The sequence below is a fragment of the Vulpes vulpes genome, chromosome 14, assembly GCF_048418805.1.
Source record: "Vulpes vulpes isolate BD-2025 chromosome 14, VulVul3, whole genome shotgun sequence".
NCBI lineage: Eukaryota > Metazoa > Chordata > Mammalia > Carnivora > Canidae > Vulpes > Vulpes vulpes.
In genome coordinates, this window is record NC_132793.1 from 45,273,498 (window position 1) to 45,291,626 (window position 18,129).

Consider the following 18,129-nt stretch of genomic DNA (forward strand, 5'->3'; position numbering starts at 1 on the left):
CCCGAAGAGCATCCCATTGGTCCATGTATCAATGGCACTAAGTTAAAGGGCCAAATCAGCAGAAATGGTACAATATATGTGCTTCAGACCAGGTGAAATAAACCCTATTCAGGAACCAGGGGCACCTGGATGGCTCAGCGGTTGAGCATCTGCCTTTGGCTCAGGTCATGATCCCGGGGTTCTGGGATCAAATCCCACATCAGGCTCCCCACAGGGAGCCTGCTTCTCCCTCTGCCTATGTCTCTGCCTCTCTCTGTGTCTCTCATGAATAAATAAATAAAATCTTAACAAACAAACAAACAAAAGAACCTACCCATCAGTGAAGTTTTTAGTGGTCTGAGGCATGATGGAACAACCCTTCAAGCAAAGGAACAAATTATTGCATCTCACACAATGCCTAGGAAACCTATTTAGGTTTTGGTGGGAAAATATTCCATATTTGGGAAACTTCTCCAATCCTTTTACTGAGTGACACAAAAGGCTGCCAGCTTTAATGGGGCTCAGAGCAAAAAAGGTCTCTGCAGCAGACCAGGCCTGCTACATGTGCCATACAGTCTGACAGACCTGCTGACATTAGAGGCATATGTAACGAGAAAAGATGCCCAATGAAGTTTATGTAAGCTCCAGTAAATGAATCACAATATAGATTCTAGAGTTCTAGAATAAGTCAGCAATACAGGATTTTACACCATCCAAAAAAACCCTTGCTCCTTGAAATGTGGCATATACATACAATGAAATATTATTCAATCTTAAAAAGGAAAAGAATTCTGACATATGCTGAGATACAGATGAAACTTGAGCACATAATGCTAAGTGAAGACAGACACCAAAGGACAAATATTGTATGATTCCACCCTTAAGAGTAGTTAAATTCATAGAGACAGATAGTAGAATGGTGGTTGCCAGGGTCAGGAGAAAAGGGAGAATGGGAGGTACTGTTTTGTTTTGTTTTTAATTTTTTTTTAAATTTTTATTTATTTATGATAGTCACAGAGAGAGAGAGAGAGGCAGAGAAACAGGCAGAGGGAGAAACAGGCTCCATGCACCAGGAGCCAGACATGGGATTCGATCCCGGGTCTCCAGGATCGCGCCCTGGGCCAAAGGCAGGGGCTAAACCGCTGCACCACCCAGGGATCCCTGGGAGGTACTGTTTAATGGGCACAGAGTTTCCCATGAGGGATGGGATGAAAAGAGTTCTGGAGATAGATGATGGTGATGGTTGCACAACAATATGAATGTAGTTATTACCACTTACCACTGAACTGTTGCACAACAATATGAATGTAGTTATTACCACTGAACTGTATAGTTAAAAATGGTTAACATGGTTAATTTTATGGTTTGTGTATTTTTACCACAATAAAAAAAAAGATTGGAGGAAAATTGCTATTGGCAATCTTTTAGGGCAGGCAAAGATTGAATACATGATAAATGAAGCAGCAAGTGACTGCAGCTAGAATAGCCTTCCATAAAGTGGGTGTTATGAGATTCAGAATCTTAAGGAAGGGTGGACCCAACAGTAATCTCTTATAAGATGGACATAGCAGATCCAGAATGGGGCATGAACAGGTCCAGAGGGGCAAGTAACTATACAAGCAAGTAGCCATCCTTCCATACCATCCACCATAGTTTCTCCCCATAAGCTAATACCTGAACCACATGAGTGGGTCTTCTAAGATAGAGCATGAAATATAATGATGTTCATATTTCATATTAATGTCCATCATGGAAAAGACAGTAAAAGATCAGGTAGGCAAAATGACTTAGTCTTCCTCCATCATCAACTATTCTAGTGCTGGCAAAATAAGTATATGAACTGAAAGGGAATGATGGCAGGTTTGGGGGTCATGCACGGGCCCAACAGAATGGGTTCTCTCTCACCATAGCTAATGCTGCTACTGAATGTCACCCAATATGCCAACCACAGAGACCAGTGGTCCTATTATGGCACCATTCCTCAAGAAGACCAACCAGTTACTTGAGAGCTGGTTAATTACACTAGACCTCTTCTACTCTGGAGGGGGCAGCCTTTCTTCTTGACCAAAGCAGCATACATTCCAAGTAGGAGTTTGCTTGTCCTGTCCTCAGGGTCTCAGCCAGAAGCACACTTATAGGGCTTACAGAATATTTGATCCACCAACACAAGATCCTTCATTATGTCACATTGAACCAAAGGACCTACTTTACAGCAAAGATGGTCCACCGTGGTCTCATGTCTATGGGTTCTACTGCATTCACTGCTACAAAAAACTGCCAGTCTGACACAGTAGTTAAATGACCCTTTTAAGGCACAATCAATGTGAGAAATAATATCTTGCAAAGTTGGGCTTCTGTCCTCCAGAATGTCACACATACCATAAATCAATCACCATCATGTGGTACTGTGTTTACAGTAGGTGAAATCAATAGGTCTGGAGTGAACATAAAAGTGGCCCCATACACCATCATTCCAGTGATTTACTTAGAGAATCTGTACTTCTCTCTCTGTAATTCTAAGTTCTGTGGTACTAGAAATTTTGGTTCCCAAGAAGGGGGAACACTTTCACCAGGGGGATGCAAGGGTCCCACTAAGCTTTAAGATATGAGTGCCAACTTCAGAATCCTCATGCCAAACGAGCAGCAAGGCAGGAGATGGGTCACCATCCTGACAGGAAAACTGACCATGATCAGGAAGAGGAGGGGCTGCTATTACATAGTTGGGGGAGAAACATGTGCCCCTTAGTCTTTCCCTGATCAGTGTTGATGGTAAATGGACAAGAGCAGCAACAGTCTGCAAAGGGCATGGAGACTAGAGGCTCAGACTCCCCAGGGATGACTCCTCCTGGTTCACCCCATCTGGTAAGCCACTGAGGCCAGAAGGGATGCTGGCTGAGACTGAGAGAAATCAGAATGGATAGCAAGGGGGGGCGGGGGATGAGTATCGACTGCAGTTCTAAAACAGCTGGAACACAAGGTTAATCTGACTAACTTTCCTCTTGTAATTACACTTCCCCGGGGGGCGGGGGGGAAACAAGGAAAATCCTGAAGCAGTATTCACTGAGCAAGTGCACCTCAGAGAACAAGGGGTATTCTATGGTGGATGCTGTGAGACCCTCCAAGAGTCCCTCTTTATGACTGGAGCGCCCCCACCATATGGTGGCATGGCAGGTGCCTACTTAGGACGTACTGTTGAGTCCCTTTCCAGAAACAACCATTAGCTGAAGGGAGTTTCCTGGCCCAAGTATTTGCCCCTCCTTGGGGACAATCTATCTCCATCAACTGGTCACTGAAGGGGCACAATTTAAAAGACTGCTGGTCTTGAATCTGCACATATTCCTTTGAGAGAGTATCACTAAACTGAGGTCTATAGAAGGGCATTCATTCATTTGGCAAATATTTATCAAGCACATATTGTGTACCCGGACAATTCCATGAACTTGGTATACATCAGTAAACTAAACACACAACAATTCCTGTCCTCATGGAGTTTACTTGCTAGCGGGAGGAGACAGTAGTCAACAAACCACATAATAAGACAGTGAATTATATGGCATAAAAGGGGGGGGGGGAAGCAAGATAAGAGTGATAAGGAGTACAGGGAAATGGAGAAGGTTACAGTTTTATACACCTTGTTCAGGTAGACCTCCCTGAAAAGGTGACACTGAGCCATCTTGAAGGAGACGTGGGAGGGATCTCTGTGATTATCTTGGAGGAAACTGTAGCAACCAGAGGGATCAGCTAGGCTCAGACCTGTGTGTGTGTTCAAGAGATAGCCAGGAAAGCAACCACCAACAGTGAGCCACAGGGATGGTAGTAGGAAAGGAGGTCAAGAGGTAAACAGGTCGAGGGTGAAGGGGACCACCTTGTAGAACATTGTGTGAGGATCTTGACATGCTGTGGGAAATGGAGAGCCAGGGAAAACCTTGATCAGAGGACTACCATGATCACTTCCATCTTGACGGGATTTTTCGTTCTGCTTTCCTAAGAAGAGATTGGTGAGGGGAAGCTAGAAGCGTAGACACCAAGAGACAAACTAAGAAACTCTGGCATTAGTTTCAGTGAGACCTGATAGTGGCTCAACAGAGTAGCAGTAGAGGTAATGAGATTCTGGATATATTTTAAATGTAGAGCCAATCTTATTCCCTGATATATTGTTGGGGGCATGACAGAAAGAGTCATGATGGATGACTCCAAGGTGCTCTGGGGAAGTAACTGGAAGGTTGGAGTTGAGAGATGGGAATTGGGGAAGGGGTATCAGAAGTTCTGGACACATTTAGTCGGAGATGTCCAGTAGATTCATGAGCAAATCCTGCTGCTTCAGTGTTCCACTGCCAAACTGGAAGTGTCTGGGAGATTGTGTTCCCACCCTCAAAGCCACACTCAGACAATGACTGATGAGTGCAAGGATATAGTAGCCCAGCTCCCATTTCTTGCACTGGTACAAACCTCAAGCCATAACCTGCATTCCAGAGCACCTTTGTGGGACCAAGCTGAGGTCACCTTCTACAGAACTTTGCCCAGTATTGTAACTTGCTTGGTTTCCTTGCCTGCTCTGTCCCTATCCTGCTTCCCTCATTGCCTTTCTAGTTTCTCCTAAGAGTGGCCCCTTATAGACCATATACACAATTCCTCATCTAAGGTCTGCTTCTGAGGAACCAGACCTAAAATGACATCCAAATAGAGATGGATATATGAAGGAGGCAGATGGATATATGAATCTGGAGTTCATCAGAGAGCTTTTGGCCAGAGAAATAAATTTGGATATCAGCCACATATAAATGTACTTAAAGGCATGACAATGAAAATGACTTGGTATTATTCTTTCATCATAGAGATACTTTCATCTTGTAAGCAATACAGGGAATCAAAAGGCTGATTCCTTTTTAAATACTATTAAATTGTAATTATAGCTTAATTATAACTAAATGTCAGAAGTTGATACTTGTTAAACCTAGGCTGTGGGTGGGATGCCTGGTTGGCTCAGTGGTTGAGCATCTGCCTTTGGCTCAGGTCATGATTCCGGGGTCCTGGGATTGAGTTCCAAATCAGCCTCCCTTCAGGGAGTCTGCCTCTCCCCTTGCCTGTGTCTCTGCCTCTCTCTGTTTCTCTCATAAATAAATAAAATCTAAAACAAAAAACAAAAAAAAACTAGGCTGTGGGTATATACAGGATCATTATATTATTCTTTTTACTTGTATGCATGTTTGAAAATTTCCACAATAAAAATCACACAAGCAATATATGAATATGCTCTCCTTTAAAAAAAAAAAGAAAGAAAGAATTGGGGGAATTCAGGAAGGTGGTGAAAAAGTACAAACTTTCAGTTATAAGATAAATAAGTACTAGGGATATAACATACAACATGACGGCATAGCTAATGCTGCTATACGGTATATGGGAAAGTTGTCAACAGAGTAAATCCTAATAGTTCTCACCACAAGGGAAAAAAATTGCCATTTTGCCATTTCTTTTTATTGTATCTGTGTAAGATGATAGATGTTAACTAAATTTATTAAGGTAATTATTTCATAATATATGTGAGTCAAACATTATGCTGAACACCTTAAACTTAGATAGTGATGTATGTCAATTATATCTCAATAAACCTGGTAAAAAATAATTGCATAGTAAAAAACTAGAAATAATATAAATTTCCATCAACAATAAATAGGTATGTGAATTGTGGTTTACTGACACAGCCATGATTATGATGAACTCCCTATGACAATACGAGTGAATAAATCCTATAAACATGATGTTGCAAAATGTACACAGAAGAGTACATACCATGTCATCCCATGATATAAAGCTCAAAACAGGTAAAACTAATCCATGCTGTTAGATAAGAATATATTACTCTTGCAGGGTATTGACTGAAGGGTACATCAAGGAGATTCCTGTGATGCTGCTCATGATCTTTTTCTGGATCTGGTGCTGATCTGTTTCTGGATCTGGTGCAGCTGCACATATAAGTCCGCTCATTCAGTATTTACATTGCATTGTCAACATGCTGAACCTGCCTCAATCTCATGGATGCCAGTGAAGACATAAGATTCCTAGGTCAGAGACAAAGGGACTTTATTCTTCCCAGGAATCGTGGGCTTCCTGTTTGCATCAGTTCCCTTTGACCCCTAAGTACCATGGGGGTGACATGGAGATGAGCCCAAGTGGATGCAGCACACACACTGAGTTTGCAGTGGACCTGAGAGACCCTAGGCTTAGGAAATCTCAGTTTTTTAAAGGGGCTGCAAGCAAACTGCTCAAACTTTGTCCCGGTGGGGACATTATCTTTACCAGATTGGACAGCAGACAAACCTATCCTTGCCTCAGAGACAGAGAGACCATCCCTATTTTCCAAGCCTTTTAGCTATACAAATATCCTTGAACAGATAGTCTGGAACAAAAGCTGTTGGTGCCTCTGCTCACAAGACATGAAGTACAAATACAAGACCCAACAATAAAATGTACATTTAAAAAAATCATGGCTTTCTGTTCCTCCCCATTTGACAGACAGTTGTATCTTCTGGTGTAGTGACCGCCGAGTTGCGGAGACATCATGGTGGAAGTCGAAATGGATTTGGCCGTATTCGGCACCTGGTCACTGGGTCTGCCTTTCACTCTGGCAGAGTGGGTATTGTCGCCATCAATGACACTTCATTGACCTCAACTACATGGTCTACATGTTCCAGTATGATTCTATCCAAAGCACATTCAATGGCACAATCAAGGCTGAGAACAGGAAACTTGTCATTAATGGAAAGCCCATCTCCACCTTCCAGAAGTAAGCTCTCCCCATCAAATCGGGTGATACTGGTTCTGAGTATGTTGTGGAGTCCACTGGGGTTTTACTACCATGGAGAAGGAGGGGGTCACTTGAAGGATGGGGCCAAAAGGGTCATTGTCTCTGCCCCTTCTGCTGCTGGGCGTGAACCACAAAAAGCATGACAACTCCTTTAAGATTATCAGCAATGCCTCTGGCATCACCAACTGCTTGTCCCCTCTGGCCAAGGTCATCCATGACAACCTCGGCATCGTGGAGGGCGTCATGACCACAGCCCATGCAATCATTGCCACTCAGAAGACCATAGACCCGAGTAACCAGCGATGGTTCTTTTCTGGCGGACTTCTCCCTGACAAATGAAGTTGGAAGAGCTGAAGATCCCAAAGGACTATGTTGTACAAGTTATCATGAGCCAGCCTTTGCAAAACCCAACACCAATTGAGAACTGATTGGTACACACCGCGGACCGAGTGCGGTAAAGGGCTAGAGTGTGCCCGGCGGGGCCTCGGGAGAGGCTCAGGTGTGGCTCTGAGCAGAGGGGGCTGCCCCCTGCTCCTTCGGGAGCCACGACTCGGGAGCGCGATTCCAGCAGCACAGGCCCTGGATCCCAGGGCGCCGGGGGACACAGCCTAGGATCCTGCTCTCCCCATGGAACAGGCAGAGGCAGGGAGGGCACAGGATAGCGAGGACGCTCCTGCCACTGGGCTCCCCTGAGCTATGCAAATCAGCGCCCCCCGCCCCTGGAGCATCTCCCAGTGCAGCGCCCAGTGCAGCGCCCCCCGCCCCATCTCCCAGTGCAGACTGGGAGACTGCGGTAGTTACTGTGGGAGCTAACTCCACAGAGCTGGAGACCTGGCTGATGCCACTCTTGTTCCTCCTTGTGTCACCCTGTGCCTGGGAGGGTCAGGGCCACCAGGGAACAGAGGCCTCACAAGATAAACAGCTCCCATTGAGCCGTGCATCTGGCAGCGGGCAGGGCAGCTCCCTCGGGTGCACACACCTGAGAATCAGCACAGCAGCCCCCTCCCCCAGAAGACCAGCTGGAAGGACACGGGAAGCAAGTTCTTGACCAAGCAACGCTGGAAAACTCCAGGGGAATTCGAGGGATATACAGTATATAGAACCAGAGAGTACTCCTCCTTGGAGGAGTTGTTTTCTTGTTTGTTTGTTTTTTGTCTTTGTTTTTTCCCCATTTTCTCTTTCTTTTTCATCCTTATTCCAGTACAACTTGTTTTTAGCCACTCTGCGCTAAGCAAAATGACTAGAAAGAAGAACTCACCACAAAAGAAAGAATCAAAAACAGTACTCTCTCCCATACAGTTACAGAATTTGAATTACATTTCAATGGCAGAATGCCAATTCAGAAGCACCATTATAAAGCTACTGATGGCTCTGGAAAAAAGCATAAAGGATTCAAGAGACTTCATGACTGCAGAATTTAGATCTAATCAGGCTGAAATTAAAAATCAATTAAATGAGATGCAATCCAAACTGGAGGGCCTAACAATGAGGGTTAATGAGGTAGAAGAAAGAGTGAGTGACGTAGAAGACAAGTTGATGGCAAGGAAGGAAGTTGAGGAAAAAAGAGAAAAACAATGAAAAGACCATGAAGAAGGGTTAAGGGAAATAAATGACAGCCTCAGAAGGAAAAATCTATATTTAATTGTGGATCCAGGGGGCGCTGAAAGGGACAGAGGACCAGAAAGTGTATTTGAACAAATCATAGCTGAGGACTTCCCTAACTTGGTGAGAGAAACAGGCATTCAGATCCAGGAGATACAGAGATCCTCCCCTAAAATCAATAAAAACCATTCAACAACAACAACAAAAAAAAAAACCATTCAACACCTCAACATTTAATAGTGAAACTTGCAAATTCCAAAAATAAAGAGAAGATCCTTAGAGCAGCAGGAGACAAGAGATCCCTAACTTATATGGGGAGAACTATTAGATTAGCAGCAGACCTCTCCACAGAGACCTGGCAGGCCAGAAAGGGCTGGCAGGATATATTCAGGGTCCTAAATGAGAAAAACATGCAGCCAAGAATACTCTATCCAGCAAGGCTCTCATTCAGAATAGGAGAGATAAAGAGCTTCCAAGATAGGCAGAAACTGAAAGAATATGTGACCACCAAACCAGCTCTGCAAGAAATATTAAGGGGGACTCTGTAAAAGAAAGAAGATGCCCAAAGAAACAATCCACAAAAACAGGCACTGAATACGTATTATGATGACACTAAATTCATATTTCAATAGTAACTCTGAATGTGAATGGGCTTAATGATCCCATCAAAAGACACAGGGTTTCAGACTGGATAAAAAAGCAAGACCCATCTATTTGCTGTCTACAAGAGACTCATTTTAGATGTAAGGACACCTACAGCCTGAAAATAAAAGGTTGGAGAACCATTTACCATTCAAAAGGCCCTCAAAAGAAAGCAGGGGTAGCAATGCTCATATTAGATAAATTAAAGTTTATCCCAAAGACTGTAGTAAGAGATGAAGAGGGACACTATATTATACTTAAAGGATCTGTCCAAGAAGAGGAGCTAACAACCATGAATATTTATGCCCGAATGTGGGAGCTGCCAAGTATATCAATAAATTAATAACCAAAGTTAAGACATATTTAGATAATACACTAATACTGGGAGACTTCAACATGGCACTTTCTGTAAATGACAGATTTTTTAACACAACATCTCCAAAGAAACAAGAGCTTTAAATGATATACTGGACCAGATGGATTTCACAGATATTTACAGAACTTTACATCCAAACGCAACTGAATACACATTCTTCTCAAGTGCACATGGAACTGTCTCCAGAATAGACCACATACTGGGTCACATTTCAGGTCTTAACCGATACCAAAAGATTGGGATTGTCCCCTGCGTAGTTTCAGACCATAATATTTTGAAACTAGAACTAAATCACAAGAAGAAATTTGGAAGAAATTCAAACACGTGGAGGTTAAAGAACATCCTGCTAAAGATGAAAGGGTCAACCAGGAAATTAGAGAAAAATTAAAAAGATTCATGGAAATTAATGAGAATGAAGATACAACAGTTCAAAATCTTTGGGATACAGCAAAAGCAGTCCTGAGAGGAAAATATATCGCAATACAAGCATCCCTCAAAAAATTGGGAAAAAACTCAAATGGACAAGCTAACCTTGCACCTAAAGGAACTGGAGAAAGAACAGCAAATAAAACCTACACCCAGAAGAAGAGAGTTAATAAAGATTCAAAAAGAACTCAAAAAAATAGAGACCAGAAGAACTGTAGAACAGATTGACAAAACCAGGAGTTGGTTCTTTGAAAGAAATAATAAGATAAATAAACCATTAGCCAGCCTTATTAAAAAGAAAAAAGACTCAAATTAATAAAATCATGAATGAAAAAGGAGAGATCACAACCAAAACCAAGGAAATAAAAACGATTTAAAAAACATATTATGAGCAGGTATACACCACTAAATTAGGCAATCTAGAAAAAATGGACGCATTTCTGGAAAACCACAAACTACCAAAACTGGAACAGTAAGAAATAGAAAACCTGAACAGGCCAATAACCAGGGAGGAAACTGAAGCAGTCATCAAAAACCTCCCAAGACACAAAAGTCCAGGGCCAGATGGCTTCCCAGGGGAATTCTATCAAACGTTTAAAGAAGAAATAATACCTATTCTACTAAAGCTGTTCTGAAAGATAGAAGAGGATGGAATACTTCCAAACTCGTTCTAGGAGGCCAGCATCACCTTAATTCCGAAACCAGACAAAGACTCCACCAAAAGGAGAATTATAGACCAATATCCCTGATGAACACGGATGCAAAAATTCTCAACAAGATACTAACCAATAGGATCCAACAGTACATTAAGAAGATTATTCACCATGACCAAGTGGGATTTATCCCCGGAATGCAAAGCTGGTTCAACACTCTCAAAGCAATAAACGTGATAGATCATATCAACAAGAGACAAAACAAGAACCATATGATCCTCTCAATAGATGCAGAGAAAGCATTTAACAAAATACAGCATCCATTCCTGATCAGAACTCTTCAGAGTGTAGGGATAGAGAGAACATTCCTTAGCATCTTAAAGCCATCTACGAAAAGCTCATAGCAAATATCATTCTCAATGGGGAAACACTGGGAGCCTTTCCCCTAAGATCAGGAACATGGCAGGGATGTCCACTCTCACTACTGCTATTCAACATAGGACTAGAAGTCCTAGCCTCAGCAATCAGGCAACAAAAAGAAATAAAGGCATTCAAATTGGCAAAGAAGAAGTCAAACTCTCCTTCTTCACAGATGACATGATACTCTACATAGAAAACCCAAAAGCCTCCACCCCAAGATTGCTAGAACTCATACAGCAATTCGGCAGTGTGGCAGGATACAAAATCAATGCTCAGAAATCAGTAGCATATGTCTACACTAACAGTGAGGCTGAAGAAAGAGAAATTAAGGAGTCAATCCCATTTACAGTTGCACCCAAAAACATAAGATACCTAGGAATAAACCTAACCAAAGAGGTAAAGGATCTGTACCCTAAAAACTATAGAACACTTCTGAAAGAAATTGAGGAAGACACAAAGAGATGGAAAAATATTCCATGCTCATGGGTTGGAAGAATTAATATTGTGAAAATGTCAACGCTACCCAGGGCAATTTACACATTTAATGCAATCCCTATCAAAATACCATAGACTTTCTTCAGAGAGTTGGAACAAATAATCATAATATTTGTGTGGAATCAGAAAAGACCCTGAATAGCCAGGGGAATATTGAACAAGAAAACCAGACCTGGGGGCATCACAATGCCAGATTTCAAGTTGTACTACAAAGCTGTGATCATCAAGACAATGTGGTACTGGCACAAAAACAGACAGATCAATGGAACAGAATAGAGAACCCAGAAATGGGCCCTCAACTCTATGGTCAACTAATATTCAACAAAGCAGGAAAGACTATCCCCTGGAAAAAGGACAGTCTCTTCAATAAATGGTGCTGGGAAAATTGGACAGCCACGTGTAGAAGAATGAAACTAGACCACTCTCTTTCACCAGACACAAAGATACACTCAAAATGGATGAAAGATCTAAATGTAAGACAAGAATCCATCAAAATCCTAGAGAACACAGGCAACACCCTTTTTGAACTTGGCCACAGCAATTTCTTGCAAGATACATCTAGGAAGGCAAGGGAAACAAAAGCAAAAATGAATTATTGGGACTTCATCAAGATAAAAAGCTTCTGCACAGCAAAAGAAACAGTCCACAAAACTAAAAGACAACCTACAGAATGGGAGAAGACATTTGCAAATGACCTATCAGATAAAGGGCTAGTATCTAAGATCTATAAGGAACCTATTAAACTCAACAGCAAAGAAACAAACAATCCAATCATGAAATGGGCAAAAGACATGAACAGAAATCTCACAGAGGAAGACATAGACATGGCCAACAAGCACATGAGAAAAAGCTCCGCATCCCTTCCCCTCAGGGAAATACAAATCAAAATCACAATGAGATACCACCTCACACCAGTGAGAATGGTGAAAATTAACAGGACAGGAAACCACAAATGTTGGAGAGGATGTGGAGAAAGGGGAACCCTCTTGTACTGTTGGTGGGAATGTGAACTGGTGCAGCCACTCTGGAAAACTGCGTGGAGGTTCCTCAAAGAGTTAAAAATAGAACTGCTCTATGACCCAGCAATTGTACTGCTGGGGATTTACCCCAAAGATACAGATGTAGTGAAACAGCAGGACACCTGCACCCCAATGTTTAAAGCAGCAATGTCTACAATACCCAAACTGTGGAAGGAGCCTCGGTGTCCATTGAAAGATGAATGGATAAAGAAGATGTGGTCTATGTATACAATGGAATATTCCTCAGCCATTAGAAACGACAAATACCCACCATTTCCTTCAACGTGGATGGAACTGGAAGGTATTATTCTGAGTGAAGTAAGTCAATCGGAGAAAGACAAACATTATATGGTCTCATTCATTTGGGGAATATAAAAAATAGTGAAAGGGATTGAAGGGGAAAGGAGAGAAAATGAGTGGGAAATATCAGAGACGGTAACAGACTGTGAGAGACTCCTAACTCTGGGAAACGAACAAGGGGTAGTGGAAAGGGAGGTGGGCAGGGGGTGGGGGTGACTGTGTGACCGGCACTGAGGGGGGCACTTGACGGGATGAGCACTGTGTGATATGCTGTATTTTGGCAAATTGAACTCCAATAAAAAAATAATTAAAAAAAAAGAACTGATTGGTCCTATTGGCTGGTCCCAATATCCCTTCCACTCCTTTTTATTGTTTGTTGTCATTTCCTACTCTATGGTGTGAAATTTATTTTCACTGCTCTGAATTCCGCATGAGTGGATTTAGTTCTGAGAAATTACCAGTGAAAAATTCCATCTGTGATGGAGATCAACAAAAGTAATTAATAAAACACAAAGAGAAAAAAAAAAGGGAAGCTGTCATGTGATGGCTGAGGGGCTGCCCAGGACATCATCCCTACTTCTACTGGCACTGCCAAGGCAGTAGGCTGCGCTGAATGGGAAGCTCACTGACATGACCTTCTGTGTCCCCACCCTCAACGTTGTCAGTCATGGATCTGACCTGCTCCCTGGAGAAAGCAGCCAAGTATGAGGACATCAGGAAGGTGGTGGTAAAGCAGGCCCTGGAGGGCCCCCTCAATGGCATCCAGAGGTACTCTGGACCAGGTTGTCTCCCACGACTTTAACAATGACACCTGCTCTTCCTCTTTTGATATTGGGGCTGGCATTGCTTGCTTTGTCAACCTCATTTCCTGGTATGACAATGAATTTGGTTTTAGCAACCAAGTGGTGGACCTTATGGTCCACATGGCCTCCAAAGTGTAAGAGCTCCCTGGACCCCAGCCCTAGCAAGAGCAAGAAGAGAGAAGCCCTCAGCTGCTGGGCAGTCCTTGCCTCAATTCATCCCCCAACACACTAGAATCTCCCCCCTCCACAGTTTCCATCCCAGAACCCCTGAAGAAAATGAAGAGCTTGGGAACCCATACCTTGTCATGTACCATCAAGAAAGTATACTGTACCCCCCATCAAAATCATGTAGGTAAATCATTACAGGAGAGGCTAAAGATAAAAGTTTCTTTGGCCACTTCCCTGTTCCAAGTCAAGAAGTGACCAATGTTGGGTGCATTCCTTTCTAGAGCATTAGCTATACAAATACAAGCATCTATATGTATGCTTATGTATGCCGATATACATATGTATACCATGTGTGTAGATATAGAGAGAGACAGAGACAGAGAAACAGAGAAAAGAGATTTGGAGCACTGTATGAAATGAGTTAAATATATGACATCATATTCTACATGTCATTCTATAGCTATGATTTTACTTAACGATGTATTCCCTATCTTTTCCCCTTCCTTGTCACTACATACACACAGATCTTTCTCTTCTAATTTTCTGCATAGTGAGCTATGGTATGAATGTACTACAGTTTAATTAAACGTTCCTTGTTTGGATATGTTCAGTTTTTGCTGTTTCTTTGGTTTTTGCATTTTTCTTAAAGATTTGTTTATTTATTCATGAGAGACACACAGAGAGAGAGGCAGAGACACAGGCAGAGGGAGAAGCAAGCTCTTTGCAGGAGATGGATGCTGGACTCGATCCCGGATCCCAGGATCACCACCTGAGCAGAAGGCAGCCACCCAACCCCTGAGCCACCCAGGCGTCCCTGGTTTTTGCATTTTTTTGTTTTTGTTTTTGTTTTGTTTTGTTTTGTTTTGTTTGTTTGTTTTTTTGTTTTTTTACTATTACAAACTGTACTTCAGTGACCATCCTTGTTGCACAGGTCTCCTTACACATTTGTGTAAATATTTCCTTAGCGTGGATTCCGGTGGGGGGGGGGGGGGAGGGCTGCTGCCAAATTGCCCTCAAAAATCATTGTTCCTGTTATCTTGCTAGTAGTTTGTGAGTGCCCATTTCCTCATGAACTTGCTAACAGTGTACATTATTGTTCATTTTCATTTTTGTCAATTGTAAAGGAGAGAAAAGTGACGTCCTGTTGAGGTTTTAATTTGCATTTCCAAAACCTCTAGGAAAGCTGAGCATATTTGCATACCTCATTTCTTAGATCACCACATCTTAATATTTATGTGCCCGGGACTGCAATGGTACGTCATGCAAAATATTTCACTTTATTCTCACAACCCCTCCCTGGTGTGGTAGTGAGGAAGGAGCCACTATTTTTCCCCATGTGGCAGGTGAGTCAACTGAGACTAGCTTGTATTCACTCATCTAGTAATTGTCAGTGGCAGCAAACTCTTCTAATTAATTACACGGTATCTGTTGTCTTCTTCCTCAGTAAGAGAACCCAGGGAGTAGAGGGAGCAGCAGCTTGTCAGAATTGAATCACCCCTTTCCAGCCTTCTTTGTAGGTAGAAATAGCTATATGCTAGCTCTTAAGGATGAGCTATAGATGCAGTTGAGGGTGAGAGGTACTCCCTCTGAAGCTGTTTGAAAGGACAGTGACCATCTGATGCCTTATCCTGCTCTCCTCCCTTATTCCTCCTTGAGATGAGATTAATCAAGCTATCCAGCCATGACATACCCCTGGGGCAAACTTGAGATGGAAATAAAGTTCCAAAAATGGTGGAACAGGGAGACAGTAGGAATGTGGGACCTTGATAGTGTTATGGGGCCTGTTCTCTTCCACCCTAGACACCCTAGACTACCTACTTCTGGAATTTCTATTGCATGAATGGGAAATGATCCCCTCTGCTTTCTGTTATTACTGAGACAGCCATGGAGACAGGTTTGAGCCAAAGCCAACCCCATGATCAGGACCCTTAATCTATGCTGAATCTCTGCTTTTCTATCCAAGCAACACTCTCCACATAAAAAGATGCTTTTACTATAGCAGTCACCTCCAGTCGCCATTAAAGACTAGAAAAAATCTTTGCTCTTGGCTCTTCTTCCTGAGGACAGTAGGAGTTGCACATCCTGCCTCTGCATCAGAACAATTTCAACCTCATAACAGCAACAGAAGAGGTAGTGCTTGTGAAAAAATAAAAGTAGTAAAGGTCCAATACTATGTAACTTCCTTTACGGATGGTGTCTACACAGGGGAACTCGAACTTATAGAAATTAACTGCATGGCAAATGTTTAAAGCAAAAGTTCCAATACTGGCTTTCCTATCATATGTGCTGTGTGATCTTAGAAAAACCATCTCATTCCTCTTAGCTCCCTTTTCTTGTTAATAAAATAAGCCTGCATGCCATAGGCTGATGATGAAAGTCCAGCTAGGAAATACACATAAAAGCTTTTCAAAAAAAATCATCGCCGCCCTGGCCACAGAAAGAGTCACTGTATAAATATTGAATTCCCAGTGTACGTATACACCATACACAGAAAGCCTTGCGGTTATCATTATCCCATTTTAGTGACCCCAATTTTCTCCCTCTTTTTTAGCCATTATATTGTAAGGAGACCCCATGAGACCCGGGGATGTTGTCACAGTGAGGGGTAGGTGTGCCCGGATGTGTGTGTTTTTAAGATTTATCCTTTTTCTCATTGAGTTTCATATATTTCATGCAAAAGAATTGCTGAATATTCATCCATCTATCTAGTATCCCCAAGTACGCTATTAGAAATGCATTGCTTATCTATATTTTTGAAATGTTGAAATAATTCAGTGTTGATCCTTTGTGAGATAGGTTTGCTACCTTTAAACTGAAGTGACAATAATACCCCAGCCGTCTTCGATTTCTCTCCAGTTGTAGTGATATCCCTGATGCTGCTAACAAACCAGAGCCTGCCTGTGAGAATCCTGTATGTCACCATTAAATTGAAAAAGGCCTGAAGTATCAAAATCTCACTTCTGGTAGGAAAGAGAATTGAGGAAAAAGCACACCAATGGTTATTCATGAATCACTCTGGCCTGCCAGGGCCAGGATAAATACCCGCGGCCTCCTTCTCTTCTCTGGGCTCATCATTTTCTCCCTGAAGGTGTCTCACCTGCACAGGAAGAACTAGGGTGGAGGGATGCTAGTAAAAAATGATTTTTAAAGCCTCTTAAAACGCAAAAGGCTGTGTGTGGGTTACGAGCTCTTCTTATTGCATAAGCAACACAACGTCCAATTAATCTCGGCAGATTGGGGAGAGGGGATGAAAGAGTCGGTCACGTTTGGTCTAGGGTTTTGTGGCAGCCCAGGAATGTGATGAGGAAATGAAATAAATACCCGATGAAGGGACTTCTTTTAAAAGATTACAAGCCAATGGGTCCAGATTTGGGCTTCTAGTGCAACTGAAAGGAGAGATCCACTCTCCAAATACTGATTCTGCATCTAAGCTGGGGAATATTCAAGCCACTTCTCCATAAGAGGCGAGGACAGGGTGTCTGCAAGGCAATGCAGCAGTGCACAAAGACCCAGTAAAAGTGTGGCTTCCGGGTATTTTATTGTACACTTCCCGATGTCTTCTCATTGTTCAGATGGGGAGTTGCCGTTCCCACTGGCCTTGACAGCCCGGGCTATGTGACATGTTGGCAAACAATTTTACTGTTTTCCTCTCTCTCCTTATGAATGATATTTATAGACGAAGAATTGCATTTGCTTCCGTTTTCCGACACAGTTCTCTTCTTGGGCGTGGATTAAATGTAGATCTGGGTGTTGAAAGACATTTACATAAGTGCTGTTTGTGAACTGGAGGCCAGTTCTTCTATTATCGCCAGAACATTTAAATCTTAATGACTGGCATTGTTGTCTAAAAGACGGTGTTTTTCCTGCTGAGAAACTGCATTAGATTCAAGAAACAGAGCTCATTTCCATTCTCGCAGCAGTCTCTCTAGAAATGACATGCAGTGCTTGAAACTGTTTATTTCCAAATTCAGGCCTCCCTTGCATCAGTCATCAGCTTCAATTACCAGTTTTCCGGAGCCAAGCCATCAGGCAGTCTGACACCGGGGTCCGGCCTAATTCCCACCTTCTCCAGAGTCAAGAGCATAATGTGCGGATGAAAAGGTGCAAAATAGCCCGGACTTCATTAGCATGCAGGGCCTGGCTGTTCATTTGCCGGCTGCGAATGGAAGTTCTGACACTCTGAGCGGGCTGCAAAATGAGAAAAGTCCTCTTCAGGGGAGATGGGGTCCTCGGTGGTGAGGAAAGGTCATCAAAAAGACAGCCACTGCCCTTGCTCCCTGCTCTCCAGGACTGCTTATTGATTCCAGGGACACCTCATTACACGCCGGATCAACATATTATTGCCATGTTCTGGGACTGAATTGTTTACAAGTGTCTTTATCACCGGCAAAGGCCTGCCCGGCGATGCATGACTACACTCATTTGGCTGTGACCCGCCAAT

The 18,129-nt window shown here is 42.7% G+C and overlaps 1 pseudogene; it reads left to right on the top strand.

Annotated features, from left to right (window-relative positions):
* The first annotated feature begins 6,558 nt into the window (after positions 1-6,558).
* Positions 6,559-13,658, top strand: LOC112922673 (glyceraldehyde-3-phosphate dehydrogenase-like; annotated as a pseudogene).
* The last annotated feature ends 4,471 nt before the right edge of the window (positions 13,659-18,129 follow it).